Here is a 13145-nt window from a genome sequence, read left to right on the forward strand (position 1 = left end):
TATCACTTCGATATTTTATAACTATAACTTTACATATTTAATAGTTAAACCAATCGTGCATTACTAAAAAGTTTAATGCTAATCATTCACGTATATTTTATTAATAATTTACAATTATCACTTCAATTTTTTATAACTATAACTTCACATATGCAATATTTAATTTGATCATGCATTACAAGTAAAAGCAGTATTGTATTTGCACTATAATTTCAAACCACACTCATCCCACGAAATCTGACCCTACTTTCTAAAGTTTGTAAGCTTATTTGTGAATAAGTATATTTCACAGGATCTATTTGTAACTTTACACAAAGTGCATTCCTTTAGTCTTACTTGTAGGATAGAGTGAGTGTATTTGGTTTTATCTTATTAAAGAGGTACTTTAATGATTATTATGTTCATTTTTCATCCCTTTACCCCCATTAAAACTTGAAAGGTTATTAAATGTTAAAATATTTAAAAAATTAATCTTTTAGTTTTTTAACTTTTAACTTAACTGAAACTCAGTTCCTTAACTATGATTCGCTGTAACTAGATTCATCAGCTTTTGTTAGTTATATATTTTCATGTTGGTTTAGATCTCACGTCAAGAAAAAGAGAAGGGTATTTTAGAGTAAGATATAAGTATTTCTTTTATTTCTCTTATTTGGTAAGGATACTTTTTTACAAAAAATTAAAAAATAAGGATTAAATCACAAGTGTATCAAAAGTTGATAGATTAAGTCACAACAAGTTATAATTAATGAATTGAGTTAAAAATTGAAGGACTAAAAATTAATTTTTTTAACATTTTATTGTTAAAACTAGTATATGACCAGTTATTAATTTATTAAATTTTGAGAGAGAGAGTTAAGGGTTTTATTAATTCTAATAAAAAAATAAAAATGACCTATAAACAAGATTAGAGGGGTAGTAATTTAATTTAGTAATTTTAATTTCCAGTGCACATACAAACCAGTCTCCACCGCTCTAAACACCATAAATTCAGAAAAGACTGCAGATTTATACACGACTTTGAATCCAGGAAATCAACTATCGTAAAACACCAAATCCCCACCATCAGCTGGCGCCTGTTTCTCGGAGATTGAACCATTGGGCCGCCCAATACTCAAGTGGGCCCATTACATGCATTGGAGCCCAATTATGACAAACAGTCCGGACGATTCCTAAACGTTGGAAACACTTCATCCGGCCTTTATGTTTGTGATGCCCAACCCAATAATCTAGAGGGCCCATTACAGTGCAATGAGAATATTAGGTCCTTTTGGAGCACCGCCTTGTTTATACTGTACATTAAAGGTAAAAATATACAAACTCGAGACTAGCGAATGTATGTCCGCTTGATTATGCTCCTCAAACACTAGTCCATAAATATACATAGACCGCCATTCATGTTCATGCCTATAATAGTAACTTGCGCACGTCAGAAACCGACCCACCAGGGAGGCTTGTATCCAGGTTTATGTCTGCGTGCGCTGACACGGTATGCATACCAATCCAGGTAACGTTCAAGATGCTGACGCCACATACAGCTTTGTAACCAGCATGCTGGAACTGAAACCTGTGACTAGATGTGCCTGGATCATTTACATTCCTTGCATGCTGCACTGAATTGGGTTCATATGAACAATATCGATCTTATTATAACTCCCCAGTTGAAATGCCTTAAGTTTTATTCTTTTCTCTTGGAGCTTTCTTCAAATGAATGTAAAACTATTTTTGCAAGTGGATAAAAAACCACCGATTTGGTCCTTGGTCCCACCCGTATAGATTAAAGTCAAACCCCTCCCCTTTTAGCTACGGGCCGGCATACATAAATAGCTGCAGAAACTGACATACATGATAAGGATCACAAGGATTAGGGCTTTCACAACATCCATCTATGGCGCCGACGTCGAATGTGAATGACACGGATGACAACATGAATGAGTTTGGCGTACACGACTTCGACGACGATCCAAACTTTGATCAGTTCACTAATTTGATTTGTGGTGAGAGCCAAGGCTCACTCCCCTTCACCTTCGATCCCATACCTGATATCTTCTTCAATTGCCAATTCCTTCCAAGCCCCTGCCCTGCGGGCTGCGACCCATTTGTCTGTCCTGACACTGCCTTAGCTGTCAGTGATGAACTAATTCCACACACTCTCCGCTTAGCTCTTTCTCGTGTTTCATGGCGACGTTCAGGCCAAGAGAGAGAGATCGGTAGATCATTAGGAATTCGAAGACGACGACGGCGACGGCGACGACGGAGATTATTCTTCTGCAACGACCGCCTCGGCTGCTACAATTGGTGCTGATAATTCAGAACAAAGGCCGAAAGCTGAGAGTTCCATCATTTTGATTTCTGAGACGAGGTGGAGAGGACGAATGAAGCATGCGCTGTATGCTTTGCGTTCTCTGGCTCCCAACATAACTAAGGTGTGTTTTCAAGTCAATCATGTGAGCTTAACAATTCGGGGACTGTGTGTGTTTATCCATGTGAGCATAACAAAACTAGTGGCAAGATTTAACGGAACTACTGTGTATTTGCAGATACACAAGGCAAGTATTCTCGGGAGATGCAGCAACATATCTGCAGGAGCTGCAAGCACAGGAAGCTGAAGACCGAGGTTGAAGATCTCGAAGTGTCCTCCATATTAGCCTCATCACAAGACCTCAAGCAAGGATCAGATCAAAGCCCCACGAGGATACGAGTTCAAGGCGCACACAACCATTTAATATTCTGCAAGAAGATCATGCAGGTTTATTTTTTTGGCTTGTGTGGGAGAGAAGCATTTATGTGAAGATGGAGGTGATACAAGTGGAGGAAAGTGAGTTTTATCTGAAACTGGTGGTAACCAGCCAAGGCGAAGCGGTGGCTTCCTCACCCTACAGGGCTCTTGAGTCTCTGTCAGGGTACAGCATTCACAATTCACAGTTGGCCACACTTTGTGACTCATTTCAACTCACGTTAACACTGAAAGTAAGTTAAGCTCTGTCCTATTCCCATGTACGTATTTAGATTTAGTTCAATATCCACGCCTTTTGCCTGAGGAAAATTAATAATGTTTAAGGTCGACCAAGGCTGTGAGGTAGAAACTAACCTCCCAAATCTGAAGCTGTGGCTGACTACTGACGCTCTTCTCAACCAAGGATTCGAGTTCATAACAAAAAAAGTCAGCTTGGCTCTTCGTTTCAGTGTTATTTTAATGTAAGCCTGTAATGAAACCACTGTGAAGATTCATGTCTAGAAGCGGACTTCGTCCTGTAATAGACAAAATAACACCGTGATCGGGAGACAAAGAGGCGTGTCGTCATGCGTCACACTCCAGGATACAAATCCAAATCGTCTCGCCATTAAACTAGTTGAACTAGCGTGTACAACGACGTGTAATTAATGGCTGGTACATGACCCACGAAATATGTTTAGAAAATCTTGAATATCATCGTTTTTGTCCAATGCTATTAGTAAAACTTATGTGAACCTTAAATTACATTTTATAAATCAGCTAATTTAATTCTGATTTTATTTTATTAGTCTTGCTTCTTTTGTAAAACTTAAAATTGTGTGCAGTTAAAAATTAATAAACAAAAAATATATTTTAGTCATTTAGTGAAAAGATCAAAAGATTTAAAGCTATGAAATGTACCCTTGATATATGTCAGAGACAATAATTAATTATAATCTTTTAAAGAAAAAACTAAACACCTAAAATGCTTTTACAAGCATTGCGCATTTGGATGATTCCATTCTCTGTTTGCTGTGTTCAGAAGCCACTCCATGTGTATACGTGTCAGAAAAGCACGAGTATTTCAAAATTAACCGCTGTATCATAACCTCCATGGGAAGTTTTCCGATCCATTGTGCATGTTGGCTTGACTTCACTCTGTGACAGGCAATAGCAACTAATATTGGAGGCGCGTGCCTTGTCGAGATGTCCTCTAATGGCTTGATATGGCCATTCAGTGGGCGTGTTAAAGGCCGTGAAGATTCTTGTTATTTCTCCACTTGGTTATGTCAAATTATCATCCACTGCTTCTGTGAGCAAAATGAAATAATGAAGTATTATTCAGCGTTAGAATTCGAAACGGAATCCTTGACAAGTTCAACAGAACGAGCCAGAACTCATGAGAATAAAATTGCCAACTTGGATGTCTTGGACTGGGAACAGCAAGGAGTTCGGCTTCAGGGCAGTCAAGTCGTGTCATTGATTTCAAGCTTTGGATATAACTACAGTGTAGGAATGGTTTTAGTTGTACATTATTGAAGCTGCATTGAAGAGGCAAATTGTGAGCCACGCATCAATTGGCACTGCATTGTTCTCGCTCTGACTTGATCATGGAAATTACGTGGATGGTTAATACACTCGTGCGCGCGTGCGTGCTTCACAATTTCAGCAATTCAACCCCATGCTCTCCTTTAAGCTCAGCTGAAACTGAAATTCCCTCACTAAATAACCTCATCCACCCTCGTATGTTTGAAGGGACCGTCTCATCATCAGCATCTATTGAATATTCATCTCTTGACGCTCTGTTTTCTAATGCCCTGTCTTTTCACTTAATTGTCACTCAATTAAGTGGCAACAGCATCAAACAGTGTTCGTCACTTACTAGCATTGCTTCACTGAGTATTAGAACCATTCATATCATGTGCCCTTTAAAAGTTGATTTGCCTGACACTGCCAACAATTCTAAGACCCGAGCCAGAACATTTTGCAATTGATATCGCCTCAGCGTAAATAGAATTCATTTTTTCCACGATTTTTGCTGTGACATCAGCTGGATAACGAAACTTCATTGGGTAGTACTCAAGCAAACGTAAGCCGTGAGTTCATCTCTGCCTCGAGTGGATATTTAATTTGTGAAATTGTACCCATACTTATAACAGTATGAGCTATCTTTGCGTCACTCACACACATGCTTCGTCCTTTGATCACCATGTATATAAATAGGAGCGTTTGGAATGACTTGATATATAAGAGTGTGTTGTGATAGCCAGGTTGCTTCACCGACAGCCGACGAAGAACCGTTTTAGCCATGATGAAGGTGGGGGGGTGTCTAGTTGCAAGCAGGAGCAGTGGGGTGAGTACCAGGCTTTCTTGTTTATTCCATTCCCGTGGCATTCAACATGACTTTTATTCCCACGTCATTAAGTAGTTCATCCCCTACTTCTCAAGTATGCATGCCAATGCCATTTTTAATTTTTCTTTTTTTGTTTTCATCCCCTAAAGGTTGACCTTTTCATTCGATTCTCTTCCACCATACGAATCAATACTTTATAACAATAACCACAACCAAAGAAACACATCTAGCCCGCTTCCCCCCCCCCCCCCCGGCGGTCTCTATATATGTTCTACTTTAATCAATTACTTTCATGTATCAAGCAGTTGATCATGATGTGGACTTTATATTCGTCGATCACTTGATGAATCAGAAAATAAAATGGTTTCTCTGGGGCAAGTCACTGTCTTGGATCCCATCTTGCGTGGTCCGATTATTGATATTGAGGGGGAAATGTTAGAAATAGTCGTTTGATAAAAATTGCAACATCGAGGGCCACACAAAATATTGGTAAATGATGAGCACAGGCGATTCTTCTTATAGTTATTTAATTACTTCATATCTATTAATAAGTGGACATTGCCGGGCTCATGGGCTGAGCGACATGTATGCCCCATCAACTTGGGAAAAATGATATGCATGAGGTATAAGTTTTTAATATTTTAAATTTTAAATTCATTTTAATTTTTTTTACCAATATTTAAAATCTAATTTTTTTTAATTTAAAACTCAATGAATATTAGCTCATAATTTCATTATATTTAAATATTAATATTATTTATCAATCATTTAAAAAATAAAAAAACTTTAAATTTGACTAAACTAAACACACATCATTCTTATCTCAAATAATTTGACACTATTCAGGAACTAATTAAAAAATAATAATAAAAAATAAAGATTCAATATCAAAAATAAATTCGTTGAATACATTTCGCTGATTTACTACACTTGTAAAGTTGAATTGAAAAACAAATAAAAAGAAAAAAAAAAGAAATACAAAAAATTTGAAAATGGCATAAAAGTTTTTTTTTTTTGCGTCGAGGATCTTGACTCCATCCCTTCTGATTCAAAATCCTGACTCCATCACTGGCAGGGCTCAATTGAAAATATCTCTGCCAACATGATTTTTGTAATTGACAAGGCTTTCCGCCCTCAGCCGTGGTTGGTGGTAATATTGTTATTTAATGTAAAAAGCATGATCGAGCTTTTGCTAACCAAATCTTTTGTTATAAAAATGAGTGGTTGCCAAGTTTTCCATGACGTGTGACAGTGTGAGTTGTTACAAAGTGGAGTTAGAGTATTTGAGTCCACCAAGATGTTCACGAGTTTGATTTAGTTTGGTTTTTAAAAAAAAAAAAACAAAAACAGAACCAAACCACTCATTATAGTCTGAGACTTATTCAATTTTTTTTTCTCTAACCGATTTAATTAAATTTTTGAGCTGTTTAGATCAAGTATAAACTTTTTTAATAAAATATTTTTTTAATTATTAATATATATTCATGTCCACTAATATTTTTTAACTATTAAGATTATCTGCAATGAAAAAATCTCTTGAACACAAAAAAAATATTTTAACAATTAATTAGCACATTTAACTATTAAAAATTAATGTATTATTTTTAAAATGCTTGATTATAAAATTGAAAAAAATTAAACAATTATAAATAATATTTAGTTAATTATAACTTATTTTTACTAATGCTTTGCAAATAATTAAATTTGAAAAAGGGAAAAACTTTAGCAAATTTATAAAATATATATATATATATATATATAATAAATATAATAAAACTTAGTTTGGTTTGGTCCAAGTTTTGTGACGTAAAAACTTAAATCAAACTGAATTAATCAATTTTATTAAAAGAAAAAACAAATCAAGCCTTATTTATAAATTGATTGATTTATGTTTGTTTGATTTTGTATGATTGATTTATATTAATTTTGAATACTCTTAGAGTCCACTACTTGAATGTTTTTATTACCGGTTCTATTCTTTATATGCACAAATCTATGTATCTTGGCCCCAAAAACAATATTTCATATATATATATATATATATATTTATGTGTCTGTAGAATATAGAATAAAATATTCTGACATCCTTTTTTTATTTCTTTTTAATTATAAATATTTTCCTTCTATTTTTAAAACTTATATTAACCTTTTTTTATCATGAACAGTTACAAAAATATATATTCTCTTTATTTTTAAGATTTTATTTCCATCTGCCTAATCATTAGTTTACCGTTAAATTACATATGTTAGAACAAAAAAACCTTATTTATATGTATTGTCTAAAAATCATTCCAATTACTCAAAAAAAAAATTAATGCTTATATATTTTTTATTTTTTATCTATATCTTAAAATTTTTAATTATGAAAATGTATTTATTTTTTAATTTTTTTAAAAAATAAATATATAAACTAGCTACAATAATATTCAAGCATGCGATTAAAAAATTTATGGGATAAGAATTTAATCTAATTAATAAGTTACTCAATATAATTTATGTTTATTTTTCTTTAAATTGCATTAATTTTAAGAAAAAATTTTAAATTATTTATTTAAATACTGACATGCTTAATTATTTAAAGTTTTTTAAAAATTTTAAGAAAGAGAAAAGATAACTAGATATTAATAATTTTAAAATTTTTAACAGAATATTTTAATGGTGTTAAAGATTGAGCTAAAATATGGATTTTGAAAATAGAGATTTTTTTTTTGTAATTTTAACAAAATGAAAGAGTGGTCATAGTATTTTGTCGTTGAGTAAGAAGATGGATAAAATACCATCACATAAATATGATCAAAGCTAACCATTTACTTTCATAGTTATTATTTTCTTTCTGGTAGCTAGCTGAAGCGTACTTTAGTCTCACCTATTGTAATTAAGTATATTTCTCCTGTCTTATTTATAAGTGATATTTTAAAAAGTTAATTTAATTTAATTTATAAGTTACAGTATAATTTTTTAAATAATATTTAAAAATATTTTTAGAATTACTTTTTACAAGAAAAAAAGGCAATATAATATTATTTTTTAGATTTATTATATAGGAACATATTTAGAATTTTATGTACTTTTATTCTTTATATTTTTTTACATTTATATTAATGAGGTTGATAAAAATAAATTATAAAAAAGATCGAAGAAGTACTTAATTGCCACAAAAAGATGGCATAAGGGAATGAATAAATAAATGAAACATATATAAAGATATTAGTTTGTTAATGCGGAGGAGGAGCAACGCGATGACCAAACCAATTGATTCATTGTAGTCTATAACCTATTTGATTTTGTTCCTCTGATTGATTTGGTTAGGTTTTTCGAGCGATTTAATTCAATTTGATTTAGATTTGGATTAAATTTAATTTTTTAATAAATATTTTTTATAGTTATCAATATATATTCATGGTCACTAATAATTTTTAACTATTAATTATTATTCACAATAAAAAATCTATTGAGCACAAAGGAATATTCTTTTAACAATTAATTAGCATATTTAACTATTAAAAATAAATATATTATTTTTAAAACACTTGATTATACAATTGAAAAATTATCTTAAACAATTATAAATAACATTCAGTTAATTGTGACTTATTTTTACTGATGATTTACAAATAAATAAATAAACTTGAAAAAGAGAAAATAAAACTCTTGTAAATTTATAAAAATATATATAACAAATATAATAAGACTTGGTTTGTTTTGATTTAAGTTTTTAAAAGCTCTGAACTGAACAAATCTAATGGGTTTTGCTAAAAAAAAAAACTAAATCAAACCTTATTTATAATTGATTTTGACAGGTTGATGACAATTTGATTTAGTTTGGTATGATCAATTTGTATTGATTTTGAACACACTTGCTATATAATCATTCATTTGTGTGTGTGAATGACTAATATATATCTACCCTTGAAATTGGAAAGGGAAATGGGGAAGGGTAGAATGGAGTCATGGACCATTTTGGTGGGATTTTAATAGAGTGATAACAAAAATGGGAGGATGTGCACTACATTTACGTGACACATACATAAACACACACATAATTGCCACGCCAACAATCTCCCCATTGTCCCTCTCTTTATCCTTCTTACTCCCCCACCGTGCATTGAAACTCCTCTAGATCTGTTTGTTCGTCGGGTTTGGATGGATTAATTAATTGGCGTATACATGTACGTGTTCATTTTACTATACATCAAATTAAGCAGCAGTCTCGTCCCTATTCTACTAATCATTTGAAAAACTGCAATGTCGACCTTTAATAACCTTAAAGTTTGCTACCGCCAGGTGCAGAAGGGTGATTTAATTGTTTCCTTCCTTCTCGATGCCAACTAAGAACCACTTACCCATGATAATAGTTTTCTTCTAATAATCCGGATTGGTAAGTGTGCTGGGCTGGAACTAATAATTGGGAATTATAATAAAATGGGGTTTTAACTTTCTGGTTCTCCAACTGATGACAGATGAATGGATCTTAGGTAGCATGTACCACAAGCTTATGGCTGCTCGCCACCAATCAAGTCAGTTCACTACGATTTAGGTTTTAGATCATCGACTCCTTATCATGGCCATGTCCCTTCCCGACTTAACCCCAAATGACTCCCCCGACCACACCTCACTATATATTATTCCAATGTGCCCCTCCTCCTTCTTTCTTAAAAAATCCCTTCCAATAATATTTATTACTCACTTTCAATATATTCACTAAAATCAATAAAAATTTTAAAGTTTAATAAGCTTTTTATCTTTATCCCTGTGAAATTTACATATTTTAATTAATAATTTATTTTCTTTCATCAATATTTAATAAAGAGTGAAAAGAAAAATTTATGATAAAAATTTAATGACATACCTTATAAATAAGATAAAAAAAATTATTCTCTCCCTTAAATATGACAGAGGGAGTAGCACCTTATTCAAATATTATTAGTCCATATTATATTATGGCACTACTTTAAAAAAATGTCTATAACAATTATTTTTGTCTATATATAACAATTTCTAATCATTATATATATTATGGCACTATATATTCTCTATTCTCTAAGCAAATATATAGCGATTTTTGGAGGTGTATATAGTAATTATTTTAAAATAACTGTTAGACTGTTTGAAGACTAATACAATATAGAAACAAATTCTAGCAACAAATCTAACAATAAAATTCTAGAAGCATTAAAAATTCTAAAAAACATGTAGTTTTTCTAAACTTGGATTTATGAAATGTCTAATCCAGCAAACCAAGACTATTAAGTCTGTTGAAAGACATGAAAATTTCGTCAAATAACTTATAGGCATTTGCAGTTATATATCCCTCCAAGTTTCAACAACTTTGTTTATGACCTGGAGAAGCATGGACAGAGGCTAGAAACAAATTTCTTGAGAAAATGATGGAAGCTATAACTAAAGGTAGAAACGCGAGTGTGGATAGAGGTTGAAATCAAACGATCACGGGATTGGGGCTCGAAGCATGTGGATGAGCTTCGGCAAATGAGCAAGAGCAAGACCAGATCATGACGGCCACTTCAGATCCAATAGGCATTGGCAACTTCAATGGAAAGGGATGCATGGACTTTCGGATCTAGATGACTTCGAAACCTTCAGCTAATGACTAACTTTTTTCTAAGAGTAGAAATCCATTTTTTTTTTAGTTGTATGTTGACTAAATTGAAGGACACAAAAAGATTGCAACCATGGAGAAAGGGAAATACCAACATGAGAAGCAATAGAAGAGAAAGCTTAAGGAGCAATAATGGAAGAGATTAGTAGACGTCAACAACCCATGGCATATGAAACCCATGCTTAAGGATGACAATGGAGACAACGACAATAATCCATGGTGTACCTTCGACGGTTAACAGGGGTTGGTCATAAACAAAGATTCTTGGTAAAGGGGAGCATCTTTTTGGTGAATAAGAGAGGTTTTGTGGGAGGAAAATAGAGTTTTAGAAGTTCTAAGATGTAAAATTCATAAAAATAGAGAGAGGTAAATTTTTTTTAAAATGAATTATATAGGAGTTATTTCAAATAACTGCTATAAAATTTTAAAAATATATAGCAGTTATTTATAAATAACTATTATATAGTCTATGAGATTAATTTTTTTAAAAAAACTATATAATAGTTATTTAAAGCAATCGCTATATAATTCGTAAAAAAACAAAACAAAAACAATAAGATTGCATGACGGTAATTCATATTAACCACTATATAAATTCAGAGATTATATAATAGTTATTGAAAATAACAGTTATGCTCTTGTCTCATCTATACAATAGTTAACAATTTTTCAAATAACTGTTATACAAGGAGCATTATATATATATATATATTGGTAATGTGCAACCATGACCACCACAATATAAGTCCATATATGTTATCAACATCAATGCACGTGCAGTAATTTTTTCAGTTACATACACGGCCTTCGAAAGCTTGTTCCCAGTGAACGCCAAAAATGGCTTCTTTTAGGTGCCTACACAGTACTTGACGATGGCCTAATTTACCAAATCGATGAGTTACACATAAATTTTCCTGTTTTGGCGAAATTACTATGTTCTGCATGGTTAGGGGAAAGAATATGAAGGTGGAGTGCCGATTGGCCCGTCTACTTATAGACACTGAAACAAAAACGTGACAAAGAGTAAGTAATTAGGCGTTGCAGGAATTTTAAGTTCTGGATATCCTTATCAATTTGCCTAATTAAATTAAAACGTCAATGTTTTTTTTCCCCGGATCTTCCACGAGTATTCATCATTTCCTATCAAATCTGATCGCGCGTACAACCTGCAGAATAATTAATCAAATGCACTCCGATGAGATCAATATATATCAGCTTAATTAGTCGTTGTAAATTAAATACTGACGAAAGTGTTTTAAAATTCAATTCAATGATTTTTCAGTAAAGCAAATTCAATGAATTAATTAGAGTAATCAAGTAATCCGGATCGATATCCTGTGTTTTATTGCCAAAAGTATATTAATTAATGACTAGTCACACCGAATGACCTATGGTTCATATATCACAAAAATTGGGTCAACGCGTGGTACATGAACCACATAACATAATGCAATACTTTCTTTTTTTTTTGTTTGGACAAAACATGATGCAATACTTTGGATGCAAGCGTTCTTTTCTCCTCCTCCTCCTTCTTGTCCTTTTCTTTTTTTTTTTTTAAAAAGATACCCTCACCAATGAAAGATATCGCGTAAAGACTGGGTCTTTAGTTACTGTTGCAGTCTAGAACACTTGGTATCAGCAACACACCCGCACAGACTGTTGTCAAGTAATTAGATTAAGAAATTGAAATATGAAAATGATTAAGAATTAGGCATTCACTTATAATTGCGGAGATCCGACGTTAAAGAAGTAGAGTTGTAGGTGGATCTACCAATGGGTGCGAAATTTTCTTTCAGGTAGGTATAGATCTTTCCGAGTTCCCAAGGGTATAATACAGATTAAGGGGTAACTCAGTGGCTCACCTACTGGTGGACCATGTCTTAATGGACACGATCCTTTAAGTCAATGATTTTCGATACACTTCGAGTAACTAACATTTTAATAATTAATAGTGTCAGGGGGGAAAAAAGAGTACTTCTATTCCATGTATCCCACTCTCCTAAAAGTCTAATCCTTACCCGTAATATCACAACAATACAAGCCATCTTATCTTAACCACCATCGGTCTTCCTGTTTGGTTCTCATCGAGTTGGAATTAGATCTACGTACATTATTAACACTGCCATCATGTGGTTTGTTCCCTTCCGTTGAATACTAGTTTTATTCCGAGGATAGTATTAGTTGGGTGAGTTTTAGAAACATTGTATGCTCCAAAGATGAGCGTGATGTCTATGGATATTGTGTGAATAATAACATAATTAATTATACGCAGCACATTAATTCATTAATTCTCCCCATTCACATTCAGAGGGTATCAAAAAAATATTTGTGAAAGATGATCTGCAACCTCCTCATTCCTCAACCTGTTGTACTCTGGAAAACGAAGAAGAAATTATCTAATTAACCGAGAGGAACAAGATTATCTCAACAAGGAACAGGATTGGATGAAATTTTGGTGAGTG

The 13145-nt window shown here is 32.8% G+C and overlaps 1 long non-coding RNA gene across 1 annotated transcript; it reads left to right on the plus strand.

Moving 5' to 3' along the window:
- Positions 1-1861: 1861 nt before the first annotated feature.
- On the plus strand, positions 1862-3444 carry LOC129314455 (uncharacterized). Its single transcript, XR_008594120.1, has 3 exons — positions 1862-2423; positions 2538-2967; positions 3059-3444. It is a non-coding gene; the product is annotated as an uncharacterized LOC129314455 (long non-coding RNA).
- Positions 3445-13145: the final 9701 nt, after the last annotated feature.

Source organism: Prosopis cineraria, unplaced genomic scaffold (genome assembly GCF_029017545.1).
Source record: "Prosopis cineraria cultivar Desert tree isolate PC_DT_omini unplaced genomic scaffold, ASM2901754v1 PC6, whole genome shotgun sequence".
Taxonomy (NCBI): Eukaryota; Viridiplantae; Streptophyta; class Magnoliopsida; order Fabales; family Fabaceae; genus Prosopis; species Prosopis cineraria.